Source organism: Parus major, chromosome 4A (genome assembly GCF_001522545.3).
Source record: "Parus major isolate Abel chromosome 4A, Parus_major1.1, whole genome shotgun sequence".
NCBI lineage: Eukaryota > Metazoa > Chordata > Aves > Passeriformes > Paridae > Parus > Parus major.
The window spans coordinates 7,889,733-7,898,101 of NC_031772.1; positions in this window are offsets into that span (position 1 = coordinate 7,889,733).

The following is an 8,369-nucleotide window of genomic DNA, read 5'->3' on the forward strand; positions in this document are numbered from 1 at the left end:
AAGGCTTCTCAAAAAAAAAAAAAAAAATTACATAGAAGTAAAGGGTAAGTCAGAAGATAAGATTACATGTAAGATTACATAATGATGAAATCAGCCTTGTTCTGTGCTTGAGGCATTTTGCTGCAGGCATAAATTGCTGTGTACCAGATTAGATGGTAATAAATACCAATAGCAATAAAATAGCAAAAATAATAATACTTTTTTTACCTTGCGTAACTTCAGAGAAAAAGCTATATTTAGAGAACTCAGTGTGACAAAACCCACAAATATGAATATGATTTTATTCCTAAGTGAATTATTTATTATGTTTGGAAAGTGTGGCAGTTTCATGTGGCAGTTCCAGCTCTTTTACATATTTTGACAGAAGCTCTAACTCAGTCTGGCATCTATGTGGGTAATAAATAAATTCCAGAGCAAAACAGTTAGATTACAACAAATAAAAACCAAAATTAGTCAAAAGTTGGATCTGGAATTTGATGCCACCCACTTATCTGGCCCATGATATCAAGTCTATCCCAGGTCTGCTCTTGGATACGTGTTTTATTCTTGAAGAGGACAGCTCACATAGGCTAGTGGGAGCTTAAGGGTTTCACTATGTCTGTCTAATATCTGAAATTCCGAGATTTTAAGATAAGAGGGATGTTTATAATGTTTATAATTAACTACTCTTATCTCCTGCACAGTCCTACTTCAGCCAGGTTGCGTTTTTCGAACTGTTTGGATATAGGAATCCTAAAAAAATAAATCCTATGAAAGTGCAAGACTGAGAGATTACTACAAGGCTATTTTTTTATAGCTCTTCTTTGTAGTAGTCCACCAGTCTGCAGGGATCATGGGCAAGAGACGCCAAACCACAGAGCTGTGTTTTCCATCAGACTGGAAAACCATGACGTGTGTGATAGAACGTGATTTGAGCGTGCTGGAAACAAAAGTGCATGTGACACGATCTGCACACGCAAACTCACACACTCAAAAGGTGTCAAAAGGTGTCACAGGCACCACTGCTGATCCTTCTACGTCTACACAGCACTGCCTCCACCCATGAGCCACTGATACCAGTATTATTTACAAACCAGTTGGGTTGATCATGGAGAAGAAAAATATTCGCTACATTGAGGTCAATATACTTCAGGTAAACAAATGGTTTGCTGATGATCTTTATCTGTTAGGAAATCTTGTTGGAGGTTTGTCAGCTTTGAAGGGAGCAGCAGACTTAATCTTTGTGTCCCCTTCTGAAACACAGTCCAGGAATAATGCACTATAATCAGAGTTTACAAACGGTGTGTTTGATTCTGCAGTCCCTCCTCTGGGGACCTTTGGGGCTGCAGCTGAGCAGTGGTGTTCTCTTTCCTACATGTATGGTCACAAGAACAAAATTTGCCATATCTCTCTCTCTGGTACCTTTACAAAAGCTGTTCTCTTTCCTATCTGAAGCAAAGTAATTACTTGAGTAAATAAATACCATGTGGTAGATTTATCAGCAGCTCTAATTTCTGCCTGCAGAATCCTCCAGTGTTTTCTGTCTTGTGCAACTGAGGAAATGTTCTTAAACCCCTAAGATACAAGAACTGAAGGAATGCTCTAGAGCTTTTCTGATAAGCTTCAAAATTCCCTGGTACTAATGTCTTAACTTTCCAAAAGTGAAGAAATAATACAGATAATAATTGCACGTAGAAGGAACACACACAGACAAAAATGGCATATTTCAGCCAAGAAGGAACATTCTTCTGTAAGATTCTGTTTAACACCATAGTATCAGATATTTTTTGGCATTTGCAACACAAAGTAAAGCTAATATTGAGAAATCTGATGCTGCCCATTAGTATCATACACCACAATAACTCCTGATGGAAGAGAGAAGCAGACAAATCTTCTTTGCATTCCCTTTTCTCCCTTTTGTTTTTGTGCAGCCTAACAAAGTTGTCAGGTCAGACCTGAACCTGTTTGCCCTTGTTGGTTCTACTCCTGTTTTTAAGCTTACCTTTTCTGTTTTGCAAATCTCTGCCCATCTCTAGTCATGCATCCTCCTGCTTGGTTCACAGCAATTACAGAGCTTTAGTACTGCATTCCTCAGACCTGGAGTTAGATTTTCTGTCTGATTTTACTTGTCTTTTGTCTCCTGTGTCATGGTAACTTTCTTTTTCCTGGCTTTGCTTGGTTTCAGTAGAACCAGTCAGCTTTACTTTTGTTTTCCTTCTGTTAAAAAAAACATGTTTTGCGGAGTGATTTTAACTTTCAGTGCAGCAAGTTGCACATGGTCAGACCTGGGAGTTAGTTTTTTTACACTGAATTTCTTCCAAATTTGTTAACCTCGTCCTCTTCCTTCCCTCAAGCCCCACCACAGAGATGATTGGAACAGAGCTGGGATGGCACATGTAACTTTTACAGAGTATAATACAGGAGTCCTGCCTTGTACTCCTTTAAATAAACAACCATATCACTTCCTTCAGTTGCTGGAGTTTGCTGCTTGATTTACAAAGTGGGGAGATATGGCTTCTTTCCTTCCTTCAGCTTCTTCTTCCATTTCAGCTTCAAAAAATGAAGTTTCTTGCAGTTGGAATGCTTGGTAATACCAGTAAAGCCCGTAAATCTTCTTTGAGAAGAAAGGGTGTGGTGGGCTGTCAAGGAACCTCTGACCTCCAGCATCAAACCTTCTTTCTCCAACTTTCAACATGTATATAAGACAAAGTGCTTGCAGTTAGAACTTTCTTACTTTTTAGCAAATACATTTCTTTACTGCGCTGAGAAAAATCCAAGGAAAACACTAAATCAACCATTGAGTAGCTGTGCCTGTTTCTAAGTTTGTCCCAGACTCTGTACTGGAGAAGAAGACACCTCCCCAGAGGATCTTTCTTTAGTTCATCCTAATTGTCTTTCTGTGTTTTGGTTTTTTTCTTGATCCTGATGTAGGAAACATAGTGGTGTTTGTCCAAGATTTTTGATCTAATAGCTTTCTGTGGGTCAGCTTTTTTTTTTTTTTTTTTTTTTTATTTAAATAGCCTGCTAAACTTCTTCTGTAAGTCATAAAAAGTGACTATTTGTATAGGTGTAACTGTGAATGTTCCTCTGGGTCTCTGCCATGACCACACAGAAAGCTACCCTCAAAAATTATGAGACAAAAATCTGTGTAGTACTTCCTGAAGAACTGGTCAGGTATTATTTCAGTGTAAGCCTCTAACCTTTTTGCTGCAGGTATTAATCCTCCAAACAGGTATTTCTCTAGTTCTCAGTAATGTGCCTTGGGACACCATTCAACAGTCAGTGACATTGCTTCCTCTTCTTTCTCCCACCAGGCAGAGGTCAGAGGTTTTACTGTTGTTGTTTGGATGGGACAGAAACTTTCTGGGAGCACATGGGATGTGTGTGGGGGGAAAGGCTGCTGTTGTATTTACCTTTGAATGGAGGGAGGTAGAGGGACAGCTCAGTGTTTGTTTTTAATCTGGCAACCAAAGCATTCCTGGTTTCCTTCCAATTCCTTGGAAGCTTTGTCTCACACACAAACCTCTCCCTATTGAGCAACAGTTTTGCTCCTTCTCTGGAGCAGGACTTGGGAAGGTCCAGCTGGAGCACAGAGTAACCACAAGGCAAGGAATTACAAATCCAAGATCTGCCAGGGGCTGTTCCGTGCTGGAGAGGGTGGCCCTGTGCAGCTGGTGCCAGGCTGTGGCAGGGTGCTGGGCAGGCACCACGTGAGAACTGAACTGGTGTTGGGATATCAGGCACCATTCTGGTCAGGTTCCAGCCCCACGTGAGTGGGAACATTTTTCCCAACTACATCCATGAACGAGTCAAGGAAGCTCCCAGGGGTTTCTCAGTTGATCAGTTTGAGGGGAGAAGCCTTTGAGGGAAGGATTTTCTTGCACAGGAGGAAAGTTGTCTGTGCTCTTCTCACTGCAGTGGGGAGCTGCCCCTGCCTTGGCACTGGGAACTCACTCAGAACTGTACCACAGGCACAAGACTTCACATGAAGCCAGTGTGGGTGGGCTCCAGCTGGAGACAGGCTTGGGGTTTTAACTTTCCTGAAATGCAGGGCCAGAGGAGAATCCTAACAAAGGGGGAATATGGTGGGATAGGGGCCTGGAAGAAGGAAGAAGTCTCAGCCTTGCCCTTACTCTTTCTCTACTGCAGGAACACCTCTATCTTTTGGTGAAGTCCTCCTCACTTTTCTCCACCCTTTCAGTGAGGTCAGTGGAGCTGAGGAATGTGTACATGAATTTTGGGAGGGAGAAAATCACCCCTTTCCCCTACACAAGTATAGTCCTACACTGTCCTAAGACTTAATTGCACCCTGTGGTAGCATGATAATTAAATGTAAGATGAAGCAGTTTCTTGCGCTGTTGGTACTCCTCCCCCGTCTGTCTGTCTGATATCAGCCTCTGAGAGGCTGCCTGCAGTTCAGATTTCTTGTCTTCAAGGGCTGTAGAGCTATAGTCATTCCCCTAGGATGTGATCCTGGTATTTTACCACCAAGCAATCCTCGCGCAGCCATCAGGAACAAGCTGGCAGCTGGTCAAGCTTTGCTTTCAGAGAGAGTTCTGCCAACACAGGCCAACACCTCACAGATGATTTGGTGTCTGCCCCCAAATTCCAGGGCAGATTGGCTGGTGGGTGAGGGGAAGAAGAAAGGTTAAGGGGTTGTAAATTTTGGTCATATGAAGAACCTCTGCCTCTTTCTTCATTGCACTCAGCTTCTGGCAGAGATGCAGCAGCAAAGGCTCTGGGCTGTGCCTCTGTTGAGGCACATCAGCTGTCAGGACTGAGGAACACACACCCTTATACAGCTTTTTTGTATAATCACTCATAATCTCTAATCCTGTACTAGTTCTATTGATAAATCAAACAGGTGCAAGGTCTTGAGTTGCTCTGCACTACAAAATGCTGTGCAAGGATAATCTTAGGTTAGATTTGTAGCTTAGTAGCTCTCCCAGTTCTCATATAGCAGGAAAAAGAAAGATGAAATTGCCTTCTTGAGCCATGTGTCTGCATTCCAGGCATATCCCAGCCTCCCACAGGCTCCCTGAGAGCTGTGGGTGAGCAAGAAGATGGGAGCTGAGCAGCAGTGAGTCTGTGTCAGACTCAGGATGGATGTTTGCAGTTTCCAGTTCCCTGTTGTGTCTGGCAAGCTACATGGTTTCTGATTTAAAATTTGTAAGAATGTACTATGGCCATGAGAAAGTGAAATGATGCCAGTAATTCCATCAATCTCACCTGCTTTTACAGTGCACTGAAAAAATGAAACTTTTTCTGACTAGAAGTTCTAAGAATTCTTTCCTTCGGAAACATTATGAAAAGTTGGTTGGGTTTTTTGTTTTTTTTTTTGGGGGGGGGTTTGATTGTTTGTTTGTTGTTTGTTTTTTGTTTACTACAATTAATTTTTTCTGATACATTTTACTTCTAAATGATCAAGGTAAATGTTTGGGTTTTTTTTACTAGATCAAGGCATTTAATTACTTTTTTAGCAGTGTTAAACCCAAGATTTTTAATTCTATTGGACTAAAAGAAAGATTAACATTGAATTCTTTGAAGTCAAAACAAAATACTTCTGTTGAGGACAGATACAAAATAAATGTTGCTAAAGACACTTACACTACACTACCAAGTTACTGTTCTTTTGGAGAATTGTTCTGTGGGTGAATTTCCAGATAGACCTAACAGCAATTAAAAGAATGAGACTGGTGGACTTTTCCCATCATTCCTAAGACTCTGTGGCAAATAATTTCTACAGGAACTTAGAATTAGAGGCATCTAATGAGAAGTGCCACAGCTTTTCATAGCAACATGGTAGAAACAAACAAAGTTATGAAACAAATAGAACATTCAGAGTACTTAGTTTGGCAACTGCCAATTATTTTTAGAGTAGGTTCTGAGCTCATCCTTGAAACCTGCTGTGGGCATGGCATTACTGTGAGCTTCCTTGCTGGAAGGGCAGATGATTGGTTTCTCCTCTGCAAGTGCCTTGGATCCAGCCATGTGCCTGTAGGGCAAGGGAGATTGTTTTGGTATTCCCCGTGGGAAATGCTCAGACTGTCTTTTCCTAGCGGTGATGAAATCCTGAGACTGCAGTGCCAGTTCTGTTTGCAGCTTTCTGATGTGTGCTTTTGTTTGCCTTTCCCTGGCCTTGAAGTAATTTCCACTGAATCAGGTCAGGTTATTACTACAGTGGGGCAATCCAGTTCTCAAGAGAATAATAAGTGGTTCTGACCTGACAGTTATTTCCAGTCTTTTCCTTCTTCCTTTCCCAGAATCCCTCCCCTTGCTCACTCCCCTAACTTCACAATCTGTGATAGTCTGTGATAACCTTTAGAAGTATTTCCTTGTCAAAAGCCAAACCAAATGCTCCCTACCAGTTAATATCAATGCAGAACTGCAAATAGTGAGTGGTGACCTTCAGTTTTGTGTAAACTGCTTTCTGCTTAAGACTGTGTACATGGCTTCATACAAAATTCTTCATCAAATATGATTCCCTACCAGATTTCTAATCTAATTAACCAGTTCTTTGGAAGGACATGGCATTTTACACAAGGCAGATCGAAATAAGATCTGAGTTCAGAGCTCTGGTTCTGAATTTGTCTGGTGGCTCCACTTCTGAGCTTGACCTTGTTTCCTAGTTGTTGTTCAGTTAAACCAGCCTTTCTATAACATTTCATCTCTTTAAAGAAAGAGGAAGCTTATGTTTCCTCTATGTGCAGTCCCAAGAAGAGTTTTGAAGTTCTGACAGGCATCCTAATGAATCTAGGTATTTGCTGGAGCTCTCAAGTTGAAATGGGAGCATTGTACACGAGAAATGGTCTTTCAGATGATGTTCAAAGTATGGAAATACTTTGTATTAATAATGAGTACAAAATGTTTTCCCAACATACAAATCATTACACCATCTTTGCATGAGGAGCAAATACTCAGTGGCAAAGTACACTTCAGTCTGAGAGCTGAAGTATGGACAGAGATTGCTGTAATCAGCAACCAGAAGATCTCTATACATGTAAGACCTAGGCAGAAGTGTGGATATTGCATCACACAATGAAGGGTTTTTAACTTGTGTTTTGCGCAATATGAAAGAGTTTTCACAAATTGTAAATCCTTGCTTGAACAAATTGTTCATTGTCTAGTGTCCATGTCCACTCCCATTTCCTACTTTAGATTCCTGTGACTTCAGCCAAAGTGAAATATCATTCTGAAGTTTTACAAAATCTTTAGAATTTTCATCTGTCTTACATTTAATGCATTTTACAAATAATATGAAGCAGTGACTTATATTAGAACAAAATATTAAAATATTTATTATAATATATATAAAAATATATTATTATTAGAAGAAAATATTGAAATGGAAGTGACTAGGAGCAGATGGAGCCTTTACCCATTAAGCTGGTCAAAATGCACAGGGAGTTTTACCTGGCTTATTGGGCTGACCTCCATGTACCTTTGGTTATAGACAGGCACTTCTGTCTCAGAGGTTTCTATATAGTGGTGTTGGCTTCAAAGATTATCCCAGTCAGAAAGCCTAGACCTTAAGAATCATATGGAATAAAATTTGGGAGGGTTATAATTAACAATGAAGGTAATGACTAAAATTGACAGCAATGAAAGCTTCCTGATTAAGAATGCTGTAGCAGCTTATACAAGACATTTCTTTTTGTTTACACATTCTCTCAACAGTGTCTGTGTGTGATCTCATAAGGCTTTCATACTGCTTCAAACAAACTTTCTTTGTATTGCCATTGCCATTTGAATTCATGTACTGTTATCTCTCTTATAGGCTTATACAGCACCAACAAAATCAATACCAGAAGCAGAAATGGAACTTGAAGAACCCAAACTCCTGCAGCTGATATTGCTACATGTAGTGAGAGAAGATTGAGGTGCTAACCTTGACCTGAATGCCAAGGTGATGGTGATGAAAGATGGTACAAGAATGGGTGCCCCTCCCAGAGGAGCTGGCTGAGCTCTGCTGACAGCCCCACGGCCTCAGTGCTCCTGCTGCCCACACTTCTGCAGCAGTACAAGCACAGAGGGACTGAGGTGGGCTGCAGTAGCACACCTGAAGAGTAGGATGGGGCAGCTGCTGTAGGAGAGGGCCCTGTGTGTACTTCTTGCCAGGAGATATGTGTTGGTTGCTTATGAAAGAATAATAAGTGAGCTTTGTGCTGCTCTGGCAAGGGAAGTGCAGTTTGTCTGTCTCATTGTGTGTATCTGTAACCTAACGTTGTTTTGATTTTGATACTTTGGGAGATGATGGTTCACATTCAATTCTTGATTCTCTGTTAGTCATGGCCTTGTGGACACTTTCCTTCCAGGGATGCCTGCCATGGCCACAAGCTCTGCCTGGTGTGAGCAGCGTTTTGCTCACACGCTCTGTTTGCCTCCAGGTT